The 16939-nt window shown below is 45.2% G+C and overlaps 1 long non-coding RNA gene across 1 annotated transcript; it reads right to left on the reverse strand.

Annotated features, from left to right (window-relative positions):
- Positions 1-4737: 4737 nt before the first annotated feature.
- LOC132449967 (uncharacterized) lies at positions 4738-9527 on the reverse strand. Its single transcript, XR_009523717.1, has 2 exons — positions 9031-9527; positions 4738-5546 (listed from the first exon to the last, which is right to left on the reverse strand). It is a non-coding gene; the product is annotated as an uncharacterized LOC132449967 (long non-coding RNA).
- Between the last annotated feature and the right edge of the window lie 7412 nt (positions 9528-16939).

Genomic DNA, 16939 nt, shown 5'->3' on the forward strand with positions numbered 1-16939 from the left:
CTGTTTATCGGCGAGCTGTGGTCATACTCACGTCGGCCAAAGAGCTTGAAATGATTATGGTTGGACTCAAGGGTTTAGACTCGACTTACATGGAATGAGACTGAGACTTAGGAAACGTGTGTACCCACCTTGTGAACAGCAAGCAGCACGTGGCCAAACAATCTCCTAGCCTGTTCCCTGAACGGAGAGCGAAAGCAAACCATTCGCCCTGCCTTCTATCATCTAAACCTCAGGCAGCACCGCGCTGAAATACCACAGGCGTTTATGGCCCGCGGTTGTTGTAGGTACAATTTCGAGGCATATACTACACAAATGAGAGCAGCAGTGCCTACATTCCTTTGCGGGATTACGCAATAGTAAAGAGCACCATGAGGAATAAAGAGTATTCTACGCAGAGTTTTTAGCAAAGACAACAAGTCTGGGCCAGTAAGAACCGCCGACGGCGGAGTGACTCTTTAATCAATTAATCATAATGTCGAGAAGGAAACCTGTATTGGGTTGGACTTCGTCGAGCGCAATTTCTCCAGAGCCAATAATTCTTTGAGACAGAATCGGCCCGTGTCTTATCTCAGGTAGTGTGTGTGTGTGTGTGTGTGTGTGTGTGTGTGTGTGTGTGTGTGTGTGTGTGTGTGTGTGTGTGTGTGTGTGTGTGTGTGTGTGTGTGTGTGTGTGTGTGTGTGTGTGTGTGTGTGTGTAGCATAAGAGAAGATGAACATAAGAGACAGTCGGTGTCATGTGGAGGTACCGCTGTATCTGTTAACTGTTAGCCCGACAAGACAAGCTCTCTTGGCTCTCTCTCTCTCTCTCTCACAAACACACACACTTTATTTACCTTTGGGCTAATAAATATAAACATTGTAGACAGTTAACGGTATCACTAAGTTAACTCAGGGAGACAGTTTCTCGAGCAAGGACTTTATACACAGACAGAAAGGGAGCTCTGTCTCTACGTGTGTGTGTGTGTGTGTGCGCGCGCGCGCGTGTGCACGCGAGAGAATCTCTGTTGCACATTGCCGAGTTCAGCACACAAGCAAAGAGACAAAAGGAAAATGGAACGAACACAGAATTCCAACGAGCGAGAGGAAGTCACAGAGAAAGCAAAAGGGACAGACTTCAGACCTCGGTGTGAGGAGAGACGGAGGGAGCAGAGAAGAGTGTGAAGAAGGGAGAGGGGGAGGATGAGGCCGCCGGGCAGGCCCCTATAGCGCGCCTCAAATCAACCTGATTATCGTTATCATTATTGTCAAAGCGACCACAGATACCCACTCGGTGTCCAGTTACATTGCCCAGCCATCACTCCGATGTAGGCTGTGGCCTAACCCCTGGGGTCCAGAGGTTCTGGGGGGGAGGGGTCCGGCAGGACAATGGCCAGAAGACGGTCTAGTCTGGGAGCAAAAGGAAGTCAGGGGGCAAGGCACTCCATTGTTTGAAGTGACCTGGTATGGAGTAACACTGACGTGGCCGCGGGCCGCTTGTTATCATTTTTTTGTTCAAACCCAAACTTGAAAAGTAATCTGCTGGTTCTTTTTCCTCAGCCCTGGGAGCAGAGCTTGGACGCTGATAGCCCTGTGTGGGAAGTATTGAGGTGTCCTTGAGCCAAGCACATAACGCTCTTTAGGAGCCGATAGTCGAGAGCACTGGCCTAAACCATCGCTGCCGTGTGAATATGCTGGGACATGTTTGAATACTTGGGGGTTGGAGGGTTGGAGGGGGAGCCCATCACAGGCACTAATTGTGAAGCGCTTTGAGTCCTCAAAGTGCATGGCAAAAGGCTTCAGTGTATCGTGTAGCGTCATGCTCACAGCACTTGAGCACCCTGATGGTCACCATTAGTGTGTGAATAACTTCTAGTTCTGGGGGGATTGAGGTGGGGAGGTAGGGTGAAGGGAGAGTTCAAGAGGGGGCCGGTTAACAGTAGAGGGGCTGAGAAAGTAGGCTGCTGACAGGACAGGAGGGGGTGGGGGCCTTTGATAAACTGTTGTGTTGCTGTGTTTAGAGTAGGAGGTCATAAATTCATAGGATGGGGAGGGGGTGGGGGGGAGGAGTCTAAAGAAGCTTAGAAGTGTAAGAGATGGATGGGTGGTGGAGGGAGGGGAGGGGGGATTGGGGTGAGAGGGGGGGGGGGGTCTATCAGATCACAGTTAACGGACCAGGGAGAGATGGCCTTTACAGTCTGAATCATCCCAGAGTCGGGCCAGACCTAAGAGGGGGCTGATTAATATGAACAGAGCAGGATGTGTGTGTGTGTGGTTTGGTGTTGTGCGTGTGGTTAACCATTAAACCGCAGAATTAGAAAGTGAAGGCTTCAAGGTTAGCGTGACTTTCTTAAGAGGTGTGTCTGTGGTTAACGTCACTGGGCTTGGATCAATGTTTGTTTTCAAACTTGCACAGACCAAGCATGAAGTGACGTCGCATCTTCTTGAATCTTGTTTGGAAAACGTACACAAAGCGTCAACATTTTGGACAAAAGAGAGGCTTGTCCCAGGGGAGGTTTGAATTATAACGGAGCTCTGTTTCAAACGGTCCAAAATCCATAAATACAGTGGCTCCGAACACTGGGTGGCCTAAACAAGGACACAACATCTTCTAGAGGTTCAGACTCCTACCCTGGTGGGGGGGGGGGGGGGGGGGGACTAAGGATGGCATACATTAAACACTAATTATTGAGCACAAAAAAAATATATTGGCTCCATGGCCACATTTCAAGGTCATCCATTATTATGTTTGTAGAGAGCTATTAAGGAACTATTAAGGACTGAGAACTTGGCAAGGCACAGTTAAAAATACTTAAATGTACATTAAGGGTATATTGTCTTGGCATTCATGCTGGACCATTAGATGTGATGCACTAGAAAAACATCCAACATTACGTGTGCATATGCTGAGGAAATTTATTCTGTGACGGAAAAAGCCAGCATGAAAACAGATGTACAAAATGAGTCTGAGCACACATGCTGGCTGCCAGCCTATCAGAGGGTTTGTGTGTGCGCGTGCGTGTGTGTGCTGTCAGACTGACCGACCGTGTGCCCACAGACACCTATGACAGACGGGAGAGGCAGACGGCCGCTCAAGATAAACTAGAGGGCTGGCAGGACTTTGCATAAAGTCATTTCAAATTTCCATTTCAACTCTATTGCGTACATTTGCCACGATTTAAATCTCTGTGGGAGATGGACAGTGGTGATGTAAAGATGCTTTATAGGGATGGGCAAGATGATAATCTTAATGGACTGGTCATCTGTCTTTAAGCTCCAACACACACTGATAGCTTTAGATGGCCTTTTCCTCTCAACTGAAATCAGCTTAAAAAAGGAGAGACGGTGGGTTAAGACGAGAAAGCGAGAAAAATAACTGCGAAAAGGGGGATCAGTGGTTTAAAGGTCATCTATAGGGCGAGAGCACAACACCACATTAAGCAGACAGTGCTACGTTGTGTGGTGTGGATAATAGCTTACAAAATAGGGATGGATCAAATCCTACTCCAATTAGTACACTAACTTACCCTTTGCATGGTTATTTCTCGAAAACGAAAATTAAACCACAGGAACATACTCCTCGAATAAGCCTATGTTTGTTAATCCTTTCTTGGATTCCGCTTATCAGGCTTAGTGGCTGTACGGCTGTCACCCTGAATGGATGACCTGTGCTTCCTAACGCCAGTCTAGTGCCAGGAGATCAGGGCTGCAACGCTGCTGTGCTATCCTCGGCCCCACACTGCCTATGGCTATAAGGCACTGGGTGAGTGTGCATGCGTGTGTGTATGTAGAGGGGGGGGGGGGGTAATCTATGACAGATGTCTCCATAACTGGACTAATAGAAACCACTTCTAACCACAGCCTATGGTCCAAACACAAACACCCTCTGGCTAAGTCAAAATGCTACCCAGGCTACCTGAAGTCTTGAGAACTGGAGATCCATGTCCCTCTTATTGTATGTTCTCTCACACACACACACACACACACACACACACACACACACACACACACACACACACACACACACACACACACACACACACACACACACACACACACACACACACACACACACACACACACAGCCTGTCACGTTGGCTCATTGTAACAGCGAAGCATCGGCCTTGAGAGAAGCAAATGCACGCTTGTTTATGGAACATTGCAGGCTGGCTTCCTGCTTGGATATGTTTGTGCTATGAATCTCTGATTAAAGGAGCTGTCTCAATCAAACCGATATTCAACGATTTAAAGAATGCCTTGTTTCTTCACCTCAGATGTTTCATTAAATAGAATGATCTGTAAAGAAAGATTGATATTTTCTAAACAGTCGAACTATCGAGAAAACACTGTGGGTTTACAAGAAATTGCTTTTTGGTGCTGATGTCTGAAGAAAAAAATGGGATTAGCTTGATGATACAAATAATACAATGAAAGGCCTTCCCAATACCTGACCCACAGCTTAAAGCTTAAATAATATTCTCATATTGGTTCTAAAACATGGGACTGCAATGAAGTTGGTTGCATCAGAAACATAAACTTTCTTTCAACTAACAGTAAACTGGTTGTGGTCATGAGCTCAGGGTATGTTACTTTCAGACCATATTATCAGCCATTTTGCAATCAGCAGACAGACGCAAGGCCTAATCTTCAGCGATATAAACAAAAAAAGATTTGGAATGCACTCTGGTGTGATACAGTTAAGACTGAAAGTATCGCAGCCACTATCATTCTGTCACCCGGTGTCATGATTTGGTGTGTCATGATTTGGTGTGTGTGTGTGTGTGTGTGTGTGTGTGTGTGTGTGTGTGTGTGTGTGTGTGTGTGTGTGTGTGTGTGTGTGTGTGTGTGTGTGTGTGTGTGTGTGTGTGTGTGTGTGTGTGTGTGTGTGTGTGTGTGTGTGTGTGTGTGTGTGTGTGTGTGTGTGTGTGTGTTAAAAGAACCAGATATGAAAATGTACTGTGTGCGCTAGACAAATGCGATTATGGCTTTGTACACGATAAATAATGCTAGAGAAGAGACTAAACAATGTACTTGTGTTCAGTTGGCGCCGGAACAAAGTTACTCCCCGAGTCCCCTTTAATAAAAGACCAGGCTCAACTGAACAAACAACACCTGTGGAGACTTCAAACCAACAATGACAGCTGACTAAGTATCCACACAGACAGAGGGAGGGACAGGGAGGAGATAAAGTCAGACAACACAACACAATAGAGTCCCAAAATTAGATTTGAGTCTCCAGATAGTTCCCCGTTGCTTGAAGTCGGAAGACCCAAAAGAGATACAGCGGGAGGACATCTTCCATCAACAGATATTTTAGTTGGATTAGAGTGACTACATGAGTGGAGATGGTTTAGTAAATTCACACAAGTCCCAAGGATGGTACGATGGCTACAAATACAATGTTAAGACGGGCCGGTGTTAAAAACAACACAAGATGACGACGACACCACGGAGGACAAATGAAAACGGGCGAGGGACGATGAGACGGATACTAGAGGAGGATGGCAGGAGATGAAGCTCAGCTCTTGGCCGGCCATCAGAACTCACCCTTCTCAGCGCGGCCCATGTGAGCTGGATCAAGTGGAGGCAGCGGGGAACAACAAAAGAGTGTTAGATTTTGTCGTGTCCACTCAGGGAGAGAGAAACACACAAACACACAATCAAATGCCACTGTATATTTAGAAGATGAATGGCTTTTGGAAATCACATTACTCATCAACAGAGAAAGTTTGCCTGGGGCTTGTTTGCATTTTTTTTTTAGGAAACCAAACTATAATGCATGCATATTAATGAAATCAAAGTGTTTCATTTTTCCAAACAACATCCTTCTGCAACACAGAAGGTCTTTCAGTGTCCCTTTCTAAATCATTGGTTCTCTGGATCCAACAGCTGGGACAAACAAAAGAGTGTGTGTGTGTGTGTGTGTGTGTGTGTGTGTGTGTGTGTGTGTGTGTGTGTGTGTGTGTGTGTGTGTGTGTGTGTGTGTGTGTGTGTGTGTGTGTGTGTGTGTAATGCAATTAATCAGCCGAGAGGTCTGATTACTTAATCTGTCATTATAGCTCGGCTAACAAGTGTGTTTGTGCGGTGCCCGTGTGCAGGCGCGCGCATTCGACGCAGTGGCATGTTTGGAGGCCCCCACTCGTATGGACAGCTGTGGCCGGGGCCAGAGCGAGCAGAGATTTATCACCCGTAGACCAGCACCACCACCGTTCACTGGGTCTCTTTCCGCTCCAATGATCCCCCCCTGATGCGCTCCAATAAAACACTTATTTTCCATGAGCTTTGTCGCATCGTAAGTATGTGCGCTCATTCATCAGTATATCGGGAACCATGGTTCATGACGGCACGCACGCACGCACACACACACACACGCGCACGCCCGCACGCACGCACGCACAATGAATCGTCTCAGTAAATCAATTCCATTGAGCTTGACCATGATCTGGTATGTTCGAATTAATGTTGTGGTTTTTTTCCCTTTCATTTCGATTCTTTAAGAGAGCTTTTACATATTTATCTTTGAATGCATGTGAAAGGCATGCAGCTAACTCGAATGTTACCATTGTTAAGGCTTGTCTCAAATCTCGATTTACCCAGTCGAGAGCCCCCAATATATATATATATATATATATATATATATATTAGAGAAGAGATCCAAAACTCATGTGCCTCTTTTGTTAAAACGTGCATAAAATGACACCGCAGAGAGAGGAGAGCACAACATGGGCGACCTTAATGAGGAATAAAGGCAATGGACGATCCTGCCCCGACACATGCACAGAACCCCTAGAACGGGCGCACACACGCATCCTCGCATGCTGCCTGCTCGGTATCTTCTGACTACCGACCTCAGGGCAAAAAGAAGGCACGGGATAATTTAATTCATTTTCAAAATGTTGACTAAGTAATTGGAATCAAGCAAGTCATTTTAAAGTTAAAATAGTCAAAGAAAAAAATAACAAGACTATAATTAGGCAATTTTGGTGATGATCAGAGGCAGTGCGCCCTGGAAAGACTAATGAAAGACAATTATTTCCATTCATTACTATTAAGGGCGGCTTGAGCCTTGTGTCATCAAACTCACCCGGAAAGCGGAAGACAAAACACAGTCAAATTTACATTTACGATTCACGACTCTGGGAGCCGGGCAGTGGGGGGTGGGGGGCATTAACGCGACACTGTCAGAGAAAATAAAGACTTTGACTTTAGCAAAATGTTGATAGGCGGAGAAGTGGCACACTTAGCTGCATAAAAGGAAGCTAAATGGAGGCGGATCTATCAAATTAAGTCCTAATTGACTAACGCGGTGTTAATTACAATACGATAGACGGCTTTCAAATCCCATCCAGCGTGATGTACGGGGATAGCGGAATGCAGTAGGCTGGAATGACAAATAGGTTGTCTGAAAGCAGCTTATTCACAAGGGCTGACATTGTTGACAACTTAGGTTGTAAATAGGACTTTATGCTGCACACACATCGGATATTTAGGCCCCTAACCTATTATTAGTCATTAAAGGGTTGTTTTTCTTTGTACAATTTGACTAGGCTACTTTATTATATTTTGAACTGCACCTAGTGGTCTAGCAGCAGACCATATCTCTAGGAGCCTTTGAAGAAACGACACGTTTTTGTCGTGCAGATGAACCAATTATCATGGGAGGGGGGCACAGAGGGAGATGCGGATTGTAATGCAAACGTTTTTTATATTGATAATGCGCAGGTTTAGAGGCCGATGCAGTGATTGGTAGTGTTTAACTAACCGAAGTTTTACAGGCGACTTAATTCCTGCATCATGATCTATTCCCCCTATCCGAGGGGGGAAAACACCTAATGAATGCGGAAAATTATATCCACGCAGAAAGAAATGTACACGGGACCGTGAATAAGCCAAGAGGGAAGAGGACGAGTTCCGCTCCACCACCACGACCAGGTCACCTCCGTCCGCACCGCCTAGCTGGCACGGTCAGACCCAGCGGAGAGCGAGGAGCCATTACATTTTAATCCCCGATTCCATAGAACACCTATATTAATTTAACCAGAATCTCGTTTATATCCCGTTATATAACCCGTGAAAACACACGGCAATGGGATTGTAAAGACCCCGGAAAGTTCCGTTCCCCGTGTCTTCACAGCCCATCGCCTACGTTGAGCCGTGTGCTGCTTCGTGTCCTCTCCGCCTCACATTCTCCAGCGTAAAAGTTACATTTGGGCGTTCAATGTGTGTTTGTGTATTAGTTATGTGATATTTATTCAACCCGTTCGTCTCATGCCAGCGGCATGTGGGTGACGGTCGGGCACCGCAGCAGTAACTTTGTAACTCTTCCACGCAGGTCTCTGTAAACTCTTACCTTTCCAAATCAAAGGAGGATTGCGAAAGCTAAGAGTTTGCACACACAACTGTGTCATATAATCGTTCAAATCAAACGCTGAAGCTCGGATACCGAGCGCTTTATTAAACGTCTCCGTCTCCTTTTAGACATTTAAGTTGTTTCAACCCACTGGCTCACTCTTGTTACACGTTAAATCCCCCATTAAAAACACCGTGTCTGCACTGTTGTCTTAACCAAACAGACCTACGCCGTGCTACTTTTTCTCTGAAATATGCAACTACGACCAGCCGACAGAACGGCAACTTTAACGTGTGCTTTACGTCCACCCCTGCCAGGTGACATCTCCCTGATCAGCCCTCGTTTCACATTTAAATGAATCCGTCTGGATCTAAAGTCAACAAGGCTGCAGCTCCATCTTGAGAGTTCATTGCGCCGTCTATCTCCCCCTTTCTTCTACACATAGGCCTACGATACAATTAAAATATTGCACTACCTTTTTTATTTCCTCAAGGGAATGCGTCTCTGGAATGAACCACGTAAACAGGAGGGCGAACGAACTTTTTGCTCTGCACCAAAACACACCTGTGATTATTATCGTCATTGGGACGTAAAATCAGCCACGGTGGATGTCTCTAAGCAGCACTTTGAACAACAAATACCCCCGAAACAGGGAGAAACTTTCTGCAGTCGCCCTGTTCCCCGGCTCGCTCCAGCACTCCTTACCTGTCGGTATCTGACCCCAGACTCTCACGCTCGGCGAAAGGAGAAACGTGAGTCCCAGGAACAAAAATGTATCCATGTTCACAGTGTGCTGGCACGGCTGATAGTTTTCCAAAGTTTTCCGGTAAGTTTGGGATGATTTCCAACCTCTTTCTTAGTCTTTTTTTGGTTTGTTTATCCCTGTTGCGGATTCAGGCGCCCCATTCTGACTATGTTTTCTCGTTTCGCTCCGGTCTCGCGGACACTACTTTGTTTCACGGGGAGAGGAGCGCGAGCAGCTCCCGAGCTCAGCGGCGGCAGCGAGTGAAAGTCTGTGACGTCACACAGTAGACTACCATGCAAAAAAAAAAGAGAGAGAGAGACTCCGGGAAGAGGGCGACAAAGCCCATGGGAGCCGCGGAGTGAACCAGAGGATAGCTAGAGCACGCACGATAATTAAAGGCTAAATAAAATGCTAAACGTAAGAATTTCCTTCCGTGGCCCCAGGAAGAAAAAAAAACGCCTCGTCTTATTGTTGCGCTTATAGTCCTGATGTGTTGTCCGTTACAATAAAATAATGTGAAAACTGTAATTTGTCCAGCTCTCAATTTAAGTATAGGCCAACAATAATGGTAATAATGATATTTGTTAATATTATCATCAGTCATTCACTCTGCTATCATTCAGTAGCCTATAGACTGAGAATAGACTACCTTCCAAACATGATGTAGTCTCTTTGATGGGCTCACAGCCAGCCGGGGTTAAGAAGACTAACTCAAATACAAATCTGAAATCACGCATGTTTACACATTTGTCACACATTTTTCTTGGGAGGTTTCCGAAGAAGTTGGCACAATGGCAGTCCTTCAGGTAGTGTGACGGAACTACAATCCCCATACAAATTGTTCCAAATTATGTCAGCGTCTGTATCAATCTCTCCATACCTTCAATTAACCCCGCTATTCACATTTTCAAACACCAATAGGCTATTAGCCTCAGGTCTGCAGGGCCCATGCTAAGTGGTTTAAGGGCCTCACTGGTTTTCTGTGTTATGTTTCCATTACAGTCATATCTAATCTGTGCTGATAACAGGCTGCTGTGTTGACTTCAGCTAGAAGACACCTTATTTGATTTTCCCGTCATTTGTGGAACACAACATTTGAATGGGGGCCCACACATGTTGACTTTCTCAGGTTGATGGGGTTATGGCATAACTAAGCTAGACTCGTATGATGAATATCTCATGAATAATTCTAGGCTATGTACTACTTCTGTAACTACTGAATATGACTGTGTTGGCACTCTGCTGCTCATCTTTATGGGAGTCCTGATATGAGAATATGGCAGCACCCATGCCTTGCTGCTGTAAGTGGATGTAGAGGTGGGCAGTGCGATCATAGCAGCCGTGGGCATCTCCACAGGCAATACCACCAGAACACACTCTCTCCCTGTGTTGTCACAACATGCAACATTCCCAAACATGGATCGATGTTCCTCTCTCAATGGTAATAGGATTCTGCCTTCAACAAATGAATAAATACGGTATTGATCAATTGAGTGAAAAGCAACTTTAAGCTTGAACGTTGTTGACGGATATCTTACACAGAGATTGCCATATAACTGTAAACTGTTAGCGGTCCAAGTCCAATGATTTGATGAACTGTGCTATGTTTAGTGTACATGAAAGGTTGTTACTACTTAATGTAAAAAAAAAAGTGGATTTAATTGGCAAAAATACCTAGTTTTTCACAGATCTTGGAAATAGTGCCATAAAACGGTCTCAAAGAGCCTACAATGTATATTGGTATATTGTATCTTGGTATACTTTGTGAAATATTTGTAGTTAAAAGTATTGTTGATACTTCAATATACTTCAATTGTTAAACTTTACTTGTAAATCTCTTCAAATTAAAGCATAATAAATGTATGCACGTAAATAAGTATATTTCGTGTGTATGCAGTGGCACATTAGCAGTGCGGCACATTGTCCACATGAAGAGCTCTCCAACAGAAAGGGCAGAGAAGAAGTGAGCTTGGACAATAGGTTCATTAAAAACTTCTCTAAAGGACGCTGTCACGGCCCATTGTTACCATGCCACAGGAACCCTCTTCAAGTCGACAGGCCGTTCAGAAAAACCTCTGCATTCAGTAAGAAAATAAACCACAGAACCCAGGGTCAACCGGCTTTCGCCTCGCAGCCACGCCGCCAATCAATTCACATCCTGAATCGAAAGTGAGTTTTCATTTTCTAATGGCGCAGTGTTCACTTTCAATTATTTCTCAGGGACTTGGACGTGTGCACCTCCTCCTCCTTGGGACAATCGGTTTCAATGGGGTGCAACTTCATGGATGGAGCTTCTTTGAGAGGGAGCTGAAATGCACTTGAGCCTGGACAACGCCACGCGACGCGAGGTCGGACTCGTCCATCTTGCTTCAAAGCGAGCCGTACCGCACACAGAAAAATAACTTCAGTTGAAGAAATTTTCACTTTGGTACGGATAAAATGCAGTCTTATGACACATATAAGACACAAAACAGATGGAATAATGAAACAAACCAACACGACTGAAGAATCATCGTACATTTTCTTGCGACCAAATTTCTTGGTAATTTGGGTTTTTCAAGACTGATGGATCGGGGGAGATGGATGGATGCATAGATGGATAGATCATGTTCATAAATGGATCGAAGGATGTTTGGATCCATGGCGGTATGAATGTACGGAGAACCAGGGTCAAATAATGCATGGTGTTTAACTGTGATTGTGTCTGCATTGGTGAATTAGTGACGTTCCATTAGAGAATGTGCAAAACCCTTGGGAGATGGAGAGCGAAAAAGCAAAATCAACATGATGGCAGATGGAAGGGAGGCTGAGGACAGAGGAATCAAGGCGAAGACACCAGTGGCAACGCAACAGCACAGCCAGGGTGACGGATGGAGATAGGACGGGAAGGAACGAGAGGGAGGGAAAACAAGATGGAACAGAGAGAGAGAGAGAGACACTGAGGAATAGGGAAAAGAGCAGAGGTGAAGTAAAGGTTTTAAGAGGAGAAAGGAGAATGTCTAGTGGAGTGAATGTGTTTAAATGCTCTCAAGGCTAAATTCCGGACACAAAATTCCTGTTAGAAAACATAAAAGAGACCCGGAGAGGGTCAGAAAATGTGAATCCTTTTTGATAGATGTGTCAATACCAGCTCTGTCTGAAATCAGGACAGCACCAAGCAAAAACAGGATGTGAAAATATGATTGAAATATGTTCAATTTAATGAAAAGCATCTGCATTTTCATACATTTCTTTGTAAGGACATAGTAATTTGTGTCAAAATAATACTCTCTGTTGTTGAGGGACACATCATTTCAACACTTTAGATGCAAACGCTTTACAGACCAAGACCAACAAGACAACATTGTGATTCAAGGACATTAAAGATGGAAATCTCCATCTGTTGCTGAATGGCAGAATTGTATCCCTACCAATGATTAAGAACACGCATCGTGCAGACTCTAGGTATGAATTTCTACCTGGTTAAATAAACAAAGGATTGATTGATTGATAGGACCCGACCCCCTTACTCTTGCATCTGTATCTATTCTGAATTCAGTATACAGGTAAAAGCCAACGGGTTTAAAGGCCGTCATAAACAGAGAAGAGCTGCGCATACTTTGAGATTGATTCATACATTCAGGAAGGGAGACACATTTGCCCATTTCGTCATGTTCCCACAAAGCGCAAACAGAGGCACATCACAGTGCTTTTGAGTAAAGTTAATAAAAACGCACACATACATAGCACGTTATTGAGACCAAATTCGTTTCATCATATTGAACGCAACCTTTTAGTGTTAGAAAATCCCTAACCCTAAGTCAGAAGCGTCCAGTCATGTTCACTTTAGCGAAATGGTGGCGGAGGAGTAGTTTGTCCGTCTTTGTGGTTCCCGGCCTCCCCATTCTTACCTCGCAATCTACATCGGCCACACAGATGGTGGAGGAAGAAAACAAGTTAGAGAGAAAAGTGCAATCAATGGAGGTGGGGAAAATAAGGTGTTGAAGTCAGGGTTGGCAAGTCTTCCTCCAGACACACACACACACACACACACACACACACACACACACACACACACACACACACACACACACACACAGAGCTGGAGCAGCCAGGGCCTGTGTGTGAGAGATATTTCGCTTTCATTCTCAAGGTTGGACCATTGGCATGCAAAATATGTGTGTGTGTGTGTGTGTTTAGATAAACGTTTGGAAATGAAGGAAATAAATAACTGTGTGTGTGTGTGCTTATATATTGGTTTTTCAGACTCCAATCCACCACCAGTGTGCACCCTCACATGGGGTTTTAGACTAACACACACATACACACACTTGAACACTTGCTCATGCGCACGCATAAACACATACACACACACATACACACACACACACACACACACACACACACACACACACACACACACACACACACACACACACACACACACACACACAGCTGAAGCAGGTTTTTCAGCTTATCATTCAACGTATTGTGGCACCAGACGTTGCATGTGTATACTGCTGTTGCAGAGTTGTCCGACAACTTGCTCAAGGTAGCACATATCTGATTGTAGTTTTCCCACAAACCTGGATTTCACATTGGTCCATGGCACTGGTTGGAGACACTAAAACGGGGTATCCAAAGATCAACCATCTGACATTTCCTCAAAAAACCTGGTTGAAGCTTCAATGTGTTTTGTTCTGATTGTATTTCCCTTATACATTACGCATACAGTAGACTCTCTGCATTACTTTTTGTGTTGTCTGTGCGATTTGCCAGTCTGAATAATAAGTACCTTTCTTAAGCCGCTTCTTTAATATAAAACACAATGTGAACAGATAGGAAGATACAATAAATCAACGTAAATATTTTATCGGTTCTGTACATGGCGTTTTTTTAAGTAAACAGAAAAGTTTAGCAAAATTCCAAAGCAAATAGATGTAACCCCTTTCCAAACATAGCGCGTAACGGCGAATCGAGCTGTTCCTTAATAATCTTTATCTCCCGGGGGATGCAGGCATATTAACTGGACCCAGCTCATGTGTATTATTTTTTTTCCCCGGACCTTCGTAACAAAGGCTGTTCACCAGACAAGCCAACGCCATTTGATATCAACCAGGGCACACACTCGGTCCACACCTGCCGTGCGCACCTGCGTCAGTCCGTCCACCATGGGGTCATGCCAGATCCCTCGCCAAGGCTCAACCGCATCGGCCCCAGCCATGGCTCTGTAGGACCCAGACTCACGTATTGGTAACACCATGCTAAACCCCTACTTAAAGCCGAAAGGCTGCATCTGAGGAGGTAGTCTTGCTCTAATGTCTTCTAATCATGGCCAATGTTGAAATGGACTGTTTACAGGTTTGTATTAATTCGTATTTTCTTCCATGAAAATAATATTTTTTGTGAAATTTGTTACCTAAGAAGGAGCCCTTTAGTTCGTCATAGGGAGCAGGTACTCTTCCATGGTGCCACCATGTTTCTAAAGTAGCCCATAACTGACAAAAGTCAGTTATGGCAATTTTATGTCAATTTGTAATCATAATCGCAATCTTATTGTAAGCCATGACCTACATAGGTGCACTAAACTAAACCGAAACTATCTAGCATCTTCATGTCTTTGTTAATGCTGTCGTAGGCAATGAGCTTTTTGGGAGGACCTACTGCCTTCTCCACAACAGGCTATCGTAACTATCCTACGATGTTGGAAAAAGGGGAGGATTTAATGCATCTATGCATTATCCAAATTAATGTCTTTGTGTTTCGTTGGTGATTGTGTGTGCCTGCATCTTTGTGGTGTGTGTGTGTGTGTGTGTGTGTGTGTGTGTGTGTGTGTGTGTGTGTGTGTGTGTGTGTGTGTGTGTGTGTGTGTGTGTGTGTGTGTGTGTGTGTGTGTTTGTGTGTGTGTGTGTGTGTGTGTGGGGGGGGGGGGGGGTTACCTTGTAACCAAAAGGTTGCTAGTTCGATCCCCAGCTCCTCCTCCTAGCTTAGTGTTGATGTGTCCCTGAGCAAGACACTTACTGCTCCTGACGAGCTGGCTGTCGCCTTGTATGGTTGACTCTGCCGTCGGTGTGTCAATGTGTGTATTAACCGATGCAAGTCGCTTTGGATAAAAGCGTCTGCCAAATGCCCTAATTGTAATTGTAATTGTAACTGTGTGTGTTTGTGTGCCTCCGTCGATCTATATATTTTTTGGGTCTAGCATTGGGATGCCAGTTCCCGGTCGTCTACCTCACCGTTTCCATGACAATACCCGCAATGCCAGCACAAACCATATGGTTGTTATGGTAACATGACATCTTTTGGCTGCTGCCTGCAAGCCAGGTGTGTTTGCCAGCTGGTAATGACAGGTGGACTCCGCTGTGTGTGTGTGTGTGTGTGTGTGTGTGTGTGTGTGTGTGTGTGTGTGTGTGTGTGTGTGTGTGTGTGTGTGTGTGTGTGTGTGTGTGTGTGTGTGTGTGTGTGTGTGTGTTTATGTGTGCGTGCAAGTGTGTGTTTATGTGTGTGTGCGTGCCTGCTTGCATGTGTTTGTGTGTTGGTCTATTTGTTTGTATGTCTATGAGTGTGTATGTGAGGTGCTGGAATGTATTATATTTATGTGTGCGTTAAAGTGTGAGCATGTTTAATGTGGATTAGGTAAGGTTGTGTCCGTTTTTGATTTGCTGTGTGTGTGTGTGTGTGTGTGTGTGTGTGTGTGTGTGTGTGTGTGTGTGTGTGTGTGTGTGTGTGTGTGTGTGTGTGTGTGTGTGTGTGTGTGTGTGTGTGTGTTTGTGTTCCTGTGTCTTTGCCTGTGGAAAGGAGAGAATAGGGACATTTATATCAGTGTTTTTGCTACAGGCGTGGTAATTATGGCACTTTTTAATAACCATGCTTTATAATCATTTAGCCTTGATGATGTAAACAAACTCACACACACACACACACACACACACACACACACACACACACACACACACACACACACACACACACACACTCACACACACACACACACACACACCACTCTTGAGGCACTAATGAATTTAGATGTGATAGGCACTGAAGCTGAACTTAGAGAGGCAAAGAGAGAGAGGAGAGAGATAGATAGAATAGGCTTTACAGAAAAGACAAAGAGACAAGAGGCTGTTTAACAGAGGTGGAATGCAGGACAGTCCCCTCTTCAATAGGCTTATTTAAGTGAAACACATCACCACTTAAGAATAAGCAACCTGCGTATTCAAGTATAAAGGATGTAAGTATTGTAGACTCTGCTCCTTCTGTCTCCTCTCCCCTCCGCTGCCCTCTCCTCACTCCCCCTCCTCCTCTCCTCTCCTCTCAATCTCTCTCGTGTGCTGTCCTTTCCTCACCTCTCCTCTCATCTCCCCTCATTCTATCTCCTCCCCATTCCGTTCACTCCTCACCTCCCATCCCTCCCCCTTCCAAATTTCCCCTCCCCTCCGCTCAATCTATCTCCGAACCCCACCTCCTCTTCTCTCATCTGTTCTCCATGTCCCTGCTCTCATGTCCCCTGCTCCCTCTCTCCTTCTCTCCTCTCCTCCCTTCCCTTCCGGGCCTCCTCTCCACTCCACCTCCTCTCCTCTCTCTCCCTCCTCCCATTTTCTCCTCACCTCGCTCCGCCATTCCTCCCCCCTCCCCTCCTCTCCTCCTCTCTCAACTCTCCTATCCTCTCTCCACCCCTGTCCTGTCTTGCCTCCTCTCCTCTCTTTCCACTCCCACCTCACCTCTTTTGCGCTCCTCTCTCCTCTCCTACTCTCTCTCCTCTCCTACTCTCTCTCCTCCCCTACTCTCTCTCCTCCCCTACTCTCTCTCCTCCCCCCATCTCTCTCCTCTGTGTTTGGACAGTGATACTGAGTGTGGCAGAGCAGAGTGAATTGGTTGGTGAGATGCGTC

This window comes from Gadus macrocephalus, chromosome 21 (assembly GCF_031168955.1).
Source record: "Gadus macrocephalus chromosome 21, ASM3116895v1".
Lineage (NCBI taxonomy): Eukaryota > Metazoa > Chordata > Actinopteri > Gadiformes > Gadidae > Gadus > Gadus macrocephalus.